The 16,897-nt window shown below is 34.9% G+C and overlaps 1 pseudogene; it reads left to right on the top strand.

The window, feature by feature from the left end:
* Positions 1 to 16,897, top strand: part of LOC109445537 (translationally-controlled tumor protein) — a 158,075-nt pseudogene that overhangs the window by 98,919 nt on the left and 42,259 nt on the right.

Here is a 16,897-nt window from a genome sequence, read left to right as displayed (position 1 = left end):
GATTTTAAGAAACTAGGTTGTAACGCTATTTCTCATGATATGGCTTTGTTTTTTGCCTAGGGTAATACAAAATTTCAATAAGCGTTCTCTCACAGATAACTTTTATCCTTATCCCACATCTGACTATATATGTGTAAACTTAGATATATACACACACAGACATATAAGAAAATTAACTTTGTAATTAAAAAGTTATTCTCATTTTGTAATCAGGGTTCTTAGTTGCAGGCACTTGGATTCAAAGTAACTAGTTTAAACAGAAAAGGATTTACTGAGGGTTATGAACGACTTTATAGGATCATTGGGAGTGCTGAAGAAAGAGATTTTAAAGAACTAAACTACTAAGGACACCTGCTAGGACATTGTATAGGTCAAATACACCAGGTTCTTTAACAGATAAATTATAAGGAGAAGAAAGGGATGAAGAAAGAACCTATAGATTAAAAGAAACTCACAAGACAGACAATTTTTAAAAGGAGGCAAGTTTAACTGTTGTGCCTAGAGATGTACATTGTTAAACGATAAGTTGAGGTATATTACAAATTTTAAGAGTTTATTTAAGCTAAATTTCGATTCATTTCAATTTGGCCAGCACCAGCAGGAAGCACTGGGCGTGCCCCACCGACAGGAGGGGCACTTGTATACCTTTTATAGAGAAAAGACAGAAGCAAAGTAAGAAAATTATTGATTGGCTACGGCTCAAAGCCTAGCTGGCTACTTGTGATCAGTTGTCCTTAGGTTTTGATTTTGTAATCCGGAGGCATTGACACGCTTAGATTTTGGTTTGGTTTTGGAAGCCACAACATTAGAGTCACTTCAATCTAATGGCCTTTTTGTTTCATCAATTTAATAAGACTAGATGATAAAACCGTAAGGCAACAGAAGAAAGTGGTTGTTATAACTGGCAAGATAGTGGTTAAATCTGGGGGAGTAAGGGACTTGGTATTGTGATGAGTCACATGCAGGGGCTTCTGGGTTGCTTGCAAAATTCTCTTATGATGTGGGTGGTAGTCAAAAGTGAGCTCACCTTAAAATAACTCAAGTTGTTCATTTGTTCTCTGTGTTTTTCAAATTTGTGAGTTTTCTTTAAAAGTTGAAAATATAATTAAAAACAAAAACATGTCAACAATATGTCAATAATGTCACCTTCTTATAGAAGATAGATTGCTTTTTAAAACATGCTATGTTTGCATATATGTACCATGTTTTTATTGGAAGAGTTATATTTGGTAACTTTTAATTTGAGTTATACCTAAAGACTATTTTAACATTAAGGTGCAGCACCGATGCATCTAGACTAATATAATGTAAAGCTTTGCTCAGATTAAAACAACAACAAATACATATGTATATATATTTATGTACATATATATGTATGTATATAAGTATATATCTACTGTGTTTCCCCGAAAATAAGACCTTCCCTGAAAATAAGCCCCAGTTAAGATCGTCAGCTAGATGGACGCATTTAGTACATTATGACGATGTTCCAGAAGAAGATGACATAACTGTATTTGAATAAATGTAGATTGTTGTACATTAAAAACTAAGACAGCCCCTGAAAATAAGCCCTAATGCGTCTTTGGGAGCAAAAATTAATATAAGACCCATTCTTATTTTTTGGGAAATACGGTATAAGACTCGGTCTTATTTTCTGGGAAACAGGTATACATATACATACATATATATATATACATGCTTCACGGTGTGGAATGCTAAATATCAACATATTGTGTGTTTAAATGGATAATGAATATGAATGACTAAAATGGTTATTAATTTTCAAGAGCAGGAAATCTTGGCCCAGGTAAAGTGACTCGAATCCAAATGTTGGTTTCTTTGTACCTTTTAAGTGTAGCTAGATAGCTCACATAATAATTGTTTTAGATTTAAAATTCGACATTATAGTAAAACTGATTTTTTAAATCTCTCCTATATCTCTTTTCCTCCTCCCTTTTACCTGAGGGGACTGGCCCTCTTCTCCCACTCTGGTGAGTTTGGGTTGACAGTACCCTGACTCATGATCAAGGATCAGCCAAGCACCAGACATGTGACCTAGAGTGGACCAATCAAAGGCCTTCATTGGAGTTTTGTATATTAACTATCAAAAGGAGGAGATATGTCCCTGCTCTGTGATCATTTGATGGGCTGATACGTGCCTAGGGAGGAGAGTTTGCTAACGCTTGGCGAAATGGAAGGATGTGAATCAGTGGGGGCCAGAAGGCAAACTCTGCTAGTTCGCTTTGAGAATGGCTCCCAGTGGCCCCATCTCCTGGTATTCATGGCCTTGTGTAACCCCTTCCTTTTGCGTGTAGGCTGCACGTAGTGACTATTGTAAGAAATAGAATATGGCAAAAGTGATGGGACATCACTTACTAGATTAGATTCCAAAAGACTGACTTCTGCTTTGCTTACTCTCTCTTCAAAATTTGTTTCGAGTTTCCCTGATGGTAATAGTTTGTTATAGATCCGTCTTGTAATAATACTTAGTGAAAGGTGAAGTTTACTACTTGCTTTGGGCTCCATTCTCAAACAAACTGACTTCAGGGTGATTGCCTCACCTGCCCAGTGTCCTTGAGGTCACCCCAGGCCTCACTTTGCATGGGCCTTGAATTCTCCCTTGTGGCCCACCGTAACCAGAAACTTAGAAGAGGGGGAACGCTGGGAATGTAATTCAGCCAAGCCAAGTGGACATATTACAAAGCCACCAAAATTACTCAGGGTGCAGTTTGTTTATTAATGACAGGATAAATGCATGATTCTTTTATTTTATTTACCAGATTTCAAGATAATGAATTGTGACCTCATCATCCCCTGCAGTTAGCTAATTTTTTTAATTCACTTTTTATTTTAGAAGAGTTTGAGATTTACAGAAAACTTGTGAAAGGATTACAGAGTTTCCCACATACACTGTGTTTCCTCATGATTAAGATTTTACATCAGTATGGTATACTGACATGAATAATCAATCAACATTGATACATTATTATTAAATAGAGTGCATACTTTATTCCTCTTTCCTTTTGTTCATTCTAGTTCTGGATCTCATTCAGGATACCACACTACTTTTAGTCATAATGTCTCCTTAGGCTCATCTTGGCTGTGACAGTTACCAAGACTTTCCTTGTGTTTAATGACTGACTATTTTAAAAAGTGCTGGCCAAGTATTGCGTGGAATGTCCATCAGTTGGAATTTGTAGTATGCTTTTCTTATGACTACAGTGGGGTTATGAGTTTTGGGGAGGAATGTCACAGAAATAAAGCGCCATTTTCATCAAATCACATTCAGGTACATGTCATTAACATGACATACTAACAACATGGATCTTGATCACTGGCTGAGGTAGTGTTTGCCAGGTTTCTCCACTGCAAAGTTACTCTTTCCTCCTCTTTCCATACTAAGTTCCTTGGTAGGAAGTCACTGTTCTGTAATCCAAACTGAAGGAGTGGGAGTTATGTTCCACTTCCTGGAAGGTGGCGTATCCACATAAATTATTTGGAATTCTGCGTGGGTGATTTGTCTATTCCTCCCCACTTATTTATTTATGCAATCATTTACTTAGTATAAAATCATGACTATTTATTAATATTTTATGCTTTGGTTGTAATGAATACTACTTTAGTTTGTTGCTCAAATTGTTCCAGCTTTGATCATTGGAAGTTTCAAGTTGATTTCTGTGTCTCTTTGACATAGTTACATCAATTTGTGTGTGTGTGTGTGTGTGTGTGTGTGTGTGTGTGTGTGTATTTGAGCACTTCCTTACTTTCTGTAATTATAAGACACTCCAGGCTCATTTTCTATAGCTTTTTGCCCCAGTCCTGGAACCAGCCATTTCTCCCAGGAGTCTTAATTCTTTTTATTGGAGGGTGGTATTAGAAACCAAGGCCTGGAGCTAGGTGTGCCATTGCCACTGGGGTATCATTGCTTGTAAGCCCTCTCAACTGGCAGAGCAAGGATATATGTGTGTGTATAACAAGCTGTGTATGTACATACATCTATAAAATATTTCTTTGTGTAACCATCTATGTCTATATTAAGCTAAACACCAGTTATGCTGATATCTCAGACTATAATCCATCACTACGTGGATATTCTATACTCCTCCTCTTGCTTATCTATAACCTACCACTCTGAACCTGGCTCCTGCCATCCACCATCCATTCACTTCATTGTTCCATTCTAGTACACTTGCATAGTAGCATTAGAATTGTTAACCCACACCCTCTTCGACTATCCCTTTAATCAACTATAGCACAAATGCTTATATACAATTTCTTTGCCTTTAATTGTACAGACTCCACTCATTTCCAAAGTTACTTAGGTCAGTACCTTTTCCCTCACCTCCTTCAGTGAGGTTGTTTCATGCATTTGTAATACAGTTAGTTTCTTTCATACAATCTTCTTTTATCCTGTGATCACCTGACATCCTAAATGATTTTCCAAAACATTTGCACACGAGTATATTAAGGTTCACTATTTATGTTGAATAGTTCAAATGGTATAACAAATGCTTAGTGTCTTGTATTCACCATTATAATATCATACAGACAAGTTTCACCTATTTAACCCTCCTCACCCACTTGAACCTCTGGCAACCACTGATATGGCTATTATCTCAGTAGTTTTGTCTTTTCCAGATTGTCATTAATAGAAGCATATTGTATGTAGTCCTTTCAGAATAGCTTTTCTCAAATAGCGATACACATTTAAGATTCATCCACAATTTTTCATGGATTTTTAGCTCATATTTTAAAAAAATCACTCAATATTCCATTGTAGATATGTGCCAGACTATTTTTATACATTCATTTATTGAAAAACATCTTGATTGCTTATAGTTTTTGGTGATTATGAATTAAACTGATATAAACATTTGTGTGCACATTTGTGTGTGTGTTTTCAAAGCAATTGGGTAAATACCGAGGAGTGTAATTTGCTTAATTGTATGGTAATACTATGTTTAGCTTTTCCTAAATTTAGATATAATTGACATACAACATTATATTAGTTTCAGATGTACAGCATAATGATTTGATATTTGTATGTATTGCGAAAAAATCACCACAATAACTCTAGTTAACATCCATTACCATAGGTAGTTACAATTGTTCTTTTGTGATGAAATCTCTTAAGATCTTCCAAATATACTCTCTTAACAACTTCCAAATATGCAATACAGTATTATTAATTATAGTCACCATGCTGATGGAAGGAGAAATGACTCTGGGTGGTGAGCACCCAATGTGACATATAGATGATGTATTATAGAATTGTACACTTGAAACCTATGTGATTTTACTAACCATTTTCACCCCAATAAATTTAATTTAAAAAATTACAGTCACCATGCTCTAAAGTACAATACCCATGGCATGTTTATTTTACAGCTGGAAGTGTATACTTTTTAACTCCCTTCACCCAATTCCCTGTATATGAGCTTGTTTTTTTTTTTTTTTAGATTCCCATATAAGTGAGATCATATGGTATTTGTCTTTCTCTGTATTATTTCACTTCGCATAATGCCCTCAAAGTCTATCTATGTTGTTGTAAATGGCAAGATTTTCTTCTTTTCTTCCTTTTATGGTTGAATAATATTCCAGTGTGTACACACACACACACACAACACACACACACAGAGGAAGGTCTGACAATTAAGTTTGAGAACTTGTTGCAACAATGTTACTAACCTTCTTTAATGTCAAAGGGATTACTCATTATGAATTTGTACCAATTGGACAATCAGGTAACCAAGTTTACTATTTGGAAGTGTTGAAAAAGCTGCATGAAAAATTTAGATAACCTGAACTTTTCACGAACAATTCATGGCTCTTGCATCACGACCATACACCAGCTCACATGGCACTGTCTGTGAGGGAGCTTTTAGCCAGTAAACAGATAACTGTATTGGAACACGCCCCTCCCCCCCCGCCCCCACTCTGATCTGGCCCCGAATGACTTCTTTCTTTACCCGAAGATAAAGGAAATATTGAAAGGAAGACATTTTGATGACATTCTGGACTTCAAGGGTAATACAGCGGCAGCTCTGATGGCCATTCCAGAAAAAGAGTTCCAAAATTGCTTTGAAGGGTTAACTAGGTACTGGCATTGGCGCATTGCGTCCCAAGGGGAGTACTTCGAAAGTGACAGTAGTGATATTCAGCAATGAGGTATGTAGCACTTTTTCTAGGATGAGTTCGTAAACTTACTTGTCAGACCTCGTATATGCTACATTTTCTTTATGCATTTATTCATCAATGGACACTTATGCTTCTTCCATATCTTGGCTATTGTAAATAATGCTGCAGTGAACATGGGGTTGTATGTATCCTTTTGAATTAGTGTTTTGTTTTCTTCAGATAAATACCCAGGAATGCAATTGCTGGATCATATACTAGTCTATTTTTAATTTTTTGAGGAAACTCTATACTGTTTTCCATAGTGGCTGCATCAATTTACATTCCCACCAACAGTGCACAAAGGTTCTCTTTTCTTCACATACTAGCCAACGCTTGTTAGCTCTTGACTTTTTCATTATAACCATTCTAACAGGTGTGAGGAAATAGCTCCTTGTGGTTTTGATTTGCATTTCCATGATGAATAGTGATGTTGAGTATCTTTTCATTTACCTGTTGGCCATCTGTATGTCTTTGGGAAAATGTCTCTTTAGTTCCTCTGCTCATTTTTAAATCAAATTTCTTTTTTCTTTCTTTTTTGTTTTGCTATGGAGTTGCCATGTTTAGCTTTGTAAGAAACTACCAGATTGTGTTCCAAAGAAGCTGTGCCATTTTGCATCCTCACCAGCAACAAATGAAAGTTCCTGTTGCCCTGCATCCTTGACAGCAATTGGTGGTGTCAGTTTTTTCGATTTTAGCTTCTAATAGAGTGTTAGTGTTAGAATATTATTGTTTTGTTTGCAATTCTCTAATGACAAATGGTGTTGAGTATCTTTTCATATGCTTATTTGCCATCTGTATGTCTTCTCTGGTAAAGTTTCTGTTCAGATCTTTTGCCTGTTTTTTAATTGCGTTGTTTGTTTTCTTTTTGCTGAGTGTTAAGTCTCTTGATCAGTTTTAAAGATTTCTTAACAAGAAGCCAGCATACAGGAAGGGAAAAAGAGAATTGAATGAATAAGAAGTTGAGGATTCAACAAGTATTTTTGTTGAGTTGTTGGTTGTGTTTGTTTGTGTGTTTCTTACGAATCAAACACAGGAGAATGTAAGAAACAAACACAGGAGAATGCTAGAAAACAAGGAGGACAGTTCTAGATCCTGCTTCCAAATCGTAGTTTGTTTATGCCACCTTTCATTGTACCCCAGAAGTGGGACAGGGAGGTTGGGAGTCAGTGTCAGAAGAGCACCTCTGTAGGAGAAGCTGTAGGAGAAGTGAATGATGAAGAAAAGTAATTGAATACAGGACCTGGGACTAAAGGCAGCTGAGAGGGCGGAAATGCTTCCTGGGGGAGATAGATAACTGCCATGATTTGAAGTTGCTGATAACAGAAAATTCAGAACTTGCATTAAAGCATCTGGGTTCAGTCTCTGCTGCTTCAACCTGTTTTAGTGTCAGCAGCCACTTCAACCTCCAAGTCCCTCCTAGACTATCAGAGCTTCTAAAACATTTCCAAGTCATTGAGATTTCGTTAACCTTGCCTTGACCAAGCCAGTTAAGTAAAGTTGTAGCAAACAGTATGATCTGAACCTGTTTTAACACACATTTAGTAGTCTTAAAAAAAAAAAATTCTAACAAAAATGAAGGTCAGTCTTTCTCCTTTTTGATAACCAAAAACAAGGAGACCTTTTAGGGTCTCTAACTTATACTAACTCTTATGCTTAGTCATAAACTGTTAGGATATATATATATGTATATGTATATGTATATATATTACATTACATATTATATATTCAATTCATATATAATTATATATAAATTCTATTTATATTTAATGTATCTAATAGGGTCTCTAACTTACACTAACTCTATGCTTAGTCAAAAGCTGTTAGGATATATATATATATATATACATTATATAATATAAATTATATATAAATGGAATCTATATATAATACATAATATATAATATACTATATATTATATATATTCTAAAATTACTAGAATACTAGTAATGTGATTGGCATTATTAGAATATATATACATATATACATATATAGGTTGTTTTTAAATAATGGTGGAGATAAATGGTATGATAGAAAGTATTCTTTAAGAAAAAAATTTAATGCAATGGAATATTGCTCGGCCATGGAAGAGAATGGGTTCTTGCCATCTGTGGCGGCGTGGATGGACCTGGAGGGTACTGTGCTGAGTGGAATGTAAGACAGATACAATGTAATTTCACCTATATATGGAATCTAATGAACAAAATAAAGAAACAAACAAACCAGAAATAAACTCATAGATACAGAGAACGTTTTGATGGTTGCCAGATGGGAGGGATATTGAGGGGATGGGTGAAAAACGAAAGGGATTAAGAAGTACAAATTGGCTGTTACAAAGTAGTCATGGGGATGTAAAGTAGAGCATAAGGAATATAGTCAATAATATAATAACTATGTATGATGTCACATGGGTGCTAGATTTATTGAGGTGATAGATGGGAAGGGAATTGGGGGACAGGGTGAAAAAGGTGAAGGGATTAAAAGTACAAATTGGTAGTTACAAAATAGTCATGGGGATGTAAAGAAAGCATAGGGAATATAGTCAATGATATGGTAATAACTATGTATAGTGCCAAGTGGATACTAGACTAGTCGGGGAATCACTTGTTGAATTACATAGTTGTCTAATCACTATGCTGTACTCCTGAAATTAAAGTAAAATAATATTGAATGTCAACTGTAACTGAAAAATCCAAAAAGGGGAAAAGGTGAAGGGTAATAAGTGCCAAAATTTAAGGTTAAAACAAATAAGTCATGGGGATGTAATATGCAGCATGGGGAATATAGTCAGTAATACTGTGATAGTGTGATACAGTGTCAAATGGTTGCTGGACTTATCATGGTGATCACTTCTTTAGGTATATAGATGTTGAACAACTACGGTGTACCCCTGAAACTGATATAATGTTGTGTGTTAGCTATATTTTTTAACACAAATCTCAAAAATATATTTTTATATTAGATAAATATAGTGTAATATTGTTAGATAAAGAATACAGTCTATCCAAATTTTATTTTTCAGGGGTAAATAATTCAGAATATATGTATTTATAATATATGGATTTATTTTGCCCATTAAATCTAAAATTTGATAGACTGTATTTGTTATTTCATCTAGCATATAAAATGATATCTGTAACCTGTAATTCAAATGTGCTTTGTATGAAGAAAAATCCTCATGGGAATAGTGATTCTGGTGTCCTAGGCAACCATAATACCTGACAAAGTTGTTTCCTGAAGTTTTGGTCTTACCTCTTAGCTTAGTTTTGTGACTTTTAAACTTTCTTGCTATCAATTTTTTTCTACTTAAAAATGAAGTTATTATCTACCTGCCTCCCTTTATATATTAATGTTCAGTATAAAATGGTATAATGTCAGTAAAAGCCTATATGGAGGCTTTTATCTCTCCGTGAGAGAGAAAAAAAAAAATGGCATTTTTTATGGAAGTCTATATAGTGCCTGATTTGAACCACAGACATCCAGGTACCGGGTAGCGTAAGATGGCATTTTTATATAATTCTTCAGATTATTTATAGAAGGAGATCTTGAGATGATTTCCACCCTCTTAGAGAATTCTATTGAAATTAATTTATTGGGAATTTTTATAAAATTTTATTTTTTCTAAGTAATTTTTATTGTGTAGCATAAAATTTATTACTTTCAGGTCTCAAAAGTATTTCAGATAGAAAATATCGAGCATAACATGTTGACATGGGAAAAGAAAAGGGCATTTCTAGTTTCCATTGTGTCAAGTTGGTGACCTTTTGAATCTGAACTAAAACAAATTGGCAATGACAGCTTTGGATTTTCACTGATTGCTCTTCAAAAACATTATTGCAAATTGTATCTTAGCAGAAGAGCTTTTTTTAAAAAAAATGAATTATTCATGAAAAATCACCTCATCTCATAGTGCACCTGCTGAGAAGGTTTTGCATTGCCTATTAAAGTATATGCAAAAGCTGTGCAATTAAACCTTCCGTATCAGATTCATGTTGTTTTGCTAATGTCTTTATAATGCATTATAGGAAGGGCAATAACAAACATATATTTGTACTCACAGCACATTTAAAAAAATAATTAGCGATTGAAAAGGTCACAGAAAAGATCAAAGGAAGACTTGCTGTGGCATTTAGTCAGAGGTTGAAATGGTGAGGGATGCATCTTTTTCTTTTGATTGATACTCGTATCCATTGTATTTGTACTCTTAATATTGTTTAGGATTAGTTCATACCTCTGTCACCAAGCTTTACAGCGCTTGCACTCATGGCAACCTACAGTAGCATCACAGAAAGACAGGCTCCCACATTTTCTATTTATGAAATGTCAGGCTCTAGTGGGTATCTCCTTAGTTAATTAAAAAAGTAGAAGTGGATCTCATGACCAGGAGTTTAAGAACTGATTATGTTGAGGACTCTAGCACCTCGAAAAACCTTTTAGTTTAAAGAACATAGCAGTTCAAATGAAGTTCTACTACAAAACATATTCCTAACAAAAAACTATCATTCATAAATATATTTCTATTTTACAATGGGTAATGCATAGGCTCAAAACTTTACATATTTCTTTTATCTATTACTTTTAGGCTTATGTAGCAAAATGATTTCTCTGGTGCCTTCTCCTGTAGTGGTTATATTTTTATATATGGGCTTCTGTTTTATTTGCATTATAGACAGTTCATTTAGTCATTCTTTTATTTATTCATTTTTAATAATTTCTTCGCTTATTCAACAAATACTTGTTGGGTGCAAATTATATATCAGTTATTGTGTTAGGTTCTCACAATGCAGAGATGAAAGGGGTCCCCACTTTTAAGAAGTTTAAGATTAGTGTAAGAGATGGACATGTAAATTTACAGTTACATTGCAGCTGGGTAGTAGTATGATTGATTTGTGCCCAAAGTGCTTTGGGAACTTAAAAGTGAGGCACCTAATACCTCCAGGTGTTGGAGGAATTCCAGTGAAGACTCCGCAGAGAAAGTTTCACTTGAGGGTATCTTGAAAGGAGAGAATAAGTTGGCTGCATGATAAGGAGGAGGAGGGTATTCTAAGGAGAGATAACGATATGCATAGAGACAAGAAACAGCATGTCACGTTCAGGAAACTGCTCACAGAGTACAGTGGGGTTATGTGGCCAGATTATGTAGTATTTGGTACCCTTGGACTATTGTCTTTAAAGTAGTGGTTGGCCATTGGAGGACTTTAAACTGGCAGTCAAGGATTGGAATTGTCTTAAAAATAAAGGTTCGTTCTAGAGCAAGTGCAACATTCGATTGGAGGAGAGACTAAAGGTAGGAAAATTATTAGAGTAATCAAAGTTGGATATGATAACTGCCCAAATTATATCAACAGCAGGAAGAACAATGAGGGAGGATAGATTTGAAATTTATTTGGAAGTAGAACTAACAGGACATGGTGACCAATTGGATTTGTGGAATAAAGGATCCTGGAATGACTTATAGGTATTTAGCAAGGTAGATGATTATTTCATTCAAGGTAGTATCTACAGAAGGAAGAACAGACAAGAGGTGAGCCATGCCAAGTTTGGTCAAGCGGTTGTGTCATATCATAAAGCAGCAGCTAACCCATCAGCAAATTACAAAAGTGGAAAGAACACTGTATTCTGAGGAGACCTGGATTTTATTTCTAGATCTCAAAACAGCTTGAATGTATAAACTTGTAAGCCATTTATATGCTTTGGGCCTCAATTTAGCTGCAAAAATATAGGAGGTTGGACTACATGATCTCTAGAAATATTTCCACACTAGAATTTTGACTTCAGAAAATTTGCACATCAACAGTTTCAATTAAATATACCTTTGCTCCTAAATAATCATCCAGAAACCAATGACTCATGGTTAAGTTTAGGCACCAACAGGAGAGGACAAGGGACTACATAGCTCTCTGTATGGTAGCTTTTTTCTTTTTTTTTGCTGGGTTAAAGCACATATTTTAATTTAATAAACTGTAGAAAAGGATGATGGTTTCAAATTTGTCCTTTAAGTATGCAATGCTTTAATAATGATTAATTTTACCAAATTTTAATTGAACACTGAGTTTAGAAATCTAGAAATAATAACTAGATAAATTTCTTACTGTGACATTAAAAGAAAAATTAAAACGTTGTTAGCAACATATCTGTATTAAACTGAGAGAAATCAGCTCAAAGTATTAGCAAAAGAAGTATAAAGTCCTAATATTAAGATATAATTATATTTTACTATTATTTAATAAAATTTGAAGGTGTTTGGAATGTGAAGGATTACCTTAGTAAATTTTGGTAAGATGCATATATTATTGAAGTGGAGCCAAATTTTAGGAGTGTAAAGTTTGATTTTTTTTTTTTTAATGCAAAACTGATAAGATTACATCACCATTTGCTTAAAACCCTTTATTGGCTCTTCACCTAGTGCCATATGTAAGAGCCCTCACTTTAACTGTCCCTTCGTACCTAGACAGTTTTATTTTCCTTTCCTTTCTTAACACTTGCCACTTCATCTAGCCTTTCTGAAACAGTTTCCTGGATGGGCCAACTACCTTCCCATTGCTTTTGCGTATTCTGCTACTCTCTTTTCCTTCATACCATTCTCTTTCTCCTTTCTTGGTCTGAATAATTGTCACTTCTCATTCATTGATACTTAGGTATTCCTTTTTCTGGGTGAAGTTTTCTGGCCACCCTGTCTCTCCCTCCCTTTTTTGATATCCAGGTCCACTGCCTAGTGTACCCTTTATTCTGTCGTAACACATCACCCAGGTGCTGTGGGCTTTCTCGGCCACTGCTCTGATTAGAGATCAGCTCCTTGAAGCCACCGACTTTGTCTTCTTTCATCTCTATTTCCCGGAGCCTAATATCCTGTCTGGCACACAGTGAGTGCTAAATAAGTGTTGGTCAACTGAGTGAATGAATAAAGTGAATAAATGGATCTTTCTAGGAAGACTTGATGCATATGTTCCCATTTCACCTCCTTTGGTAAAGAAAAGATTCAACAATCCTGGATCAGCTACTCGGAGTGATGGTGACACAGTGTGATCAGCCGCACCATCTTTATATTAATCACGTTTATTTAGCTTTTCTTATTCCTCAGCTCCAGGTGGCTAGGGATTTTAATTCTGTCAGTAACTTTCTCAGTTGAGAGAGGGGATCAAATCAATCTGATCAAAGTTACATCTCTATAAAACAGGTAATATTATTGAACTCTTACATAATTGTACCCACATGGCAGGTGTTTTTTTTTTTCTTCTGAGGTTTACAATAAATGGTGTATAAATACATACATTATGAAATTATTTTAGATTGGTATTATCTTTTAGTTCATTGTAACTGAAGGCTTTCATGTTGTAATTTAATATCAAGATTTGGATACACAAAGCACATCAATAAAACAATAGAATAGCTAACTAAATTTTATAGTGACCTATCTCCTACTTTCTTTTCATTCTGTTGCCACTTTGCTAGGCTAGGTCCTGTTAACTCTCCCCTCAACTATCACAATAGCTTCTCTAGTGATTCCACTGCCTCCTGACTCTTTCATACAAAATCCGCCCCTCCTGTTGTCTGTCAGAATAACGTGAGCATAGGCAAGACCTGGCGTGTAGTATGTCTGCTCAAAACATTCCTCTTCCAGGTGCTTACAGTTATACTCCTTAGCTTGGTAGACGAGGAAATCCAGGTCTAGACGAGGATCCAAACCCAATTTACCTTTATAGATTCTTCTCCTGTTATATACAGTTAAATCAGTCAAATTAGAATCTCTCAATTACTTAAGCATTCGGTGAAGTGCAACACTTCACTCATGGTATCCTTTTTCTTTTTTAGTTTGACATTTCCTTTCCTTCCACTCTGTCCAAATTCAAATCCCAGCTCAATGCCACAAGGCCTGAAAAATAATTTTTGACTGGCTGTCTGATTCCTTTATTAAGCTTCTCTCATTCCTTCACTACAACGTATCCTATCTTTTCTTCTTCAGTGTTTTCACGGTGCTTGAGTATCTGTGATAGGCTGATCATTCTGTTCCGATATGGTAATTATACACATTTAAGTCTATTATTAGGCTTTGCGCTTCCTGGGAACTGACTTCTGTCCTGATGACTTTTGGAGGTTCAGTGGCATTAAGAGGTGACATGTACATCACTCCTGGGTGGAGGCAGGGCCTTTTGGGTTACTTTTCATGATGTTAGATTTCACATTCCAAATTACATTGTTTGTGCTCCCATGGACATTGAATCAGTCAATTCATACTATTTAAACTCATCATAGAAAGTTTTATAAGTTGCAGGGCTAACTTATTAATTTTTATGGAGATATACTGTGTTTCCCTGAAAATAAGACCCAGCCGGATATTCAGCTCTAATGGGTCTTTTGGAGCAAAAATTAATATAAGACCCGGTATTATATTGTATTATATTGTATTGTATTGTATTGTATTGTATTGTATTGTATTGTATTGTATTGTATTGTATTGTATTGTATTGTATTATATTATATTATATTATATTATATTATATTATATTATTCCCGGTCGTATATTAAAACAAGACCTGGTTTTCTATTAATTTTGGCTCCAAAAGACGCGTTAGAGCTGATGGTCCGGCTAGGTCTTATTTTCGGGGAAACATGGTATACCTGGGCATCATTACCTTCTAGGTGATGGAAATTGTAAAACAAAATTAGTAACCAGAAGGGTGCTCTACAAAATGGGAACAAAATGTTTGTGATAGTTTGGGGGATATTTCATTCAGAAGTCTTGAAGTGATTTGCCATGGTACCAAATATAGCTATCTAGTGGAACACTTTTTCTTCCAAAAACAGGGTCTATATTCTTGAGATACATGGACCATGATTGACACAAACTCTTCTTCTTTGCTCATGTTTTTTCCCTTAGATTCTGCAGTTTTTCTAATTTAATTTTTTAAGTTAAACAAAAGATTTCTAAGTTTATCTAGTTGTCTAAGACACATTATAGTAAAATTGGTAGCTGCCTAACTCCCTCTTTGCATTAGTGAATTGACTTAAGCAGGAGGTGAGAGGTATATTTCTTACAGCACTGAATCCCCTGGGCCTCTTGCTGGCGATCTGGGGCCACTGTGATCTCATTTGTAAACACGTTCACAGGGAATCTTTCAAGTTTGCTACTTCTGGCGATGACTACATACTTACACTTGTATTTCATATTGAGTCTTCCTTTGCATTTCAGGAGGGGATCGTGATTGTTGGATGTACCCTCTCTGAGTCCTTTCGACCACAGTTATCTTTCTATAACCCCATGGTCCATGAGTTGTGTCTTATATATACATCATGGATATTTAAGAATCTGATGAATAAAATGCAACTAGTTTGTTTATATTTTTCAAATAATTACATATAGATAGAAATAAATATAAAAACAAAATTGGTACAGGTATTCAACTTTATATAAAGGATAAAGGTATTTATCCTTTTTCTTAAAGGAGAAGGAATTATGGGCTAGACCCAAGAACGACTTTCAGCACATTCTTTTCTGCCACACATCTCACAAAGTTCTTTTGCCACTTAGTATAAATCTCCTGACTGCTGGAAAGATTTCCTTAACCTTACCTTACTATCCTTACAAAGTCCACATGAATTTGTTTACCCTTATTTGTAACACTCTTACTTGAATGTGCTTAATTCATATATTCTTGAGTTTTTTAAGACTTTGTTAAAAGATCTTTGAAGTTGAAAAATAAGACAACCTTCATCTCTTGTGACTTTAAAAGGATATAAATATTGTTGATTGTCTAAAACTAATTGACATAATAAATAAGATTTTGTTTTTACTTATAGCTTGATTAGGAATGTCAGCAATAATTTATAAAATAAATTGGAGAAAACCTCTTAAGGCATTTAATAATATATTCACAGCATAAAGCACAGTCTTGTGAAATAAAAACACACACAAAAAACTTACATTCCCATCTGCTAAAACATCAAGTAATGTTCACATATAATGAAACAAAAACATCCTGTCTTGCTTGACACATGTCACAGCTGCATGTTGATTCATTTGGAATGGACAACATTTCTGAGGCTTAGGCTCATGATAGAGAATGCCCTTCTCCCCTTAACAAGAAACCACAGGATACAGTTCTGAAGGCCTCAGAATTGTCATGACAGAGCATAGAACAACAGATGGTCCCTTAGGCAACTAATCCTATGTTATTTAATACCAAAAGCAAAACTGTCAACTGTTTCAGGGAAAACAGAGCCTGGAACCAAAGAATTGATGAGTAAACATGAAAGAAATTGATTTTGAAATATTTAGTTTGAAATGTATTTTAATTTTTCAGTCTAAACACACATTGTTACTGATTTGGAATTCTAAACCACTGTTTGGATTTTAAAAACAAGTGCTTTGGAAATTGCTGGGAAGAAAAATGTCTCAGGAGGCCTTTCACTCGCAATTTTTAAATGAACAATAACAGCAACAAAAATTATAATACATTAGTGGAAGTTGTTGTTTGAGTGTTAGTGTATGTGAGTAACAGGTTAAAAAAGCAACCTCTTCAGAAATTGGATAAATGCATTTGGAACTTGTATTTTCACAGAATGTGACATGTAGTAGGTTCACCTGGGACCCTCTCTAAGGAAGTTTAATTGCTTATTTAGGAGGATAATCTGATTATACTTGTAATGTTATGGTGAGATTCTGGGATGAAATACTTTTCTTTGCAAATAGAAGTTCTGCTTTCATTTTTTTAATATAAAAATA

This window comes from Rhinolophus sinicus, linkage group LG03 (assembly GCF_036562045.2).
Source record: "Rhinolophus sinicus isolate RSC01 linkage group LG03, ASM3656204v1, whole genome shotgun sequence".
Classification (NCBI taxonomy): domain Eukaryota; kingdom Metazoa; phylum Chordata; class Mammalia; order Chiroptera; family Rhinolophidae; genus Rhinolophus; species Rhinolophus sinicus.
The sequence above is the reverse complement of the archived record's forward strand: the minus strand, read 5'-3'. Positions and strand labels throughout refer to the sequence as shown.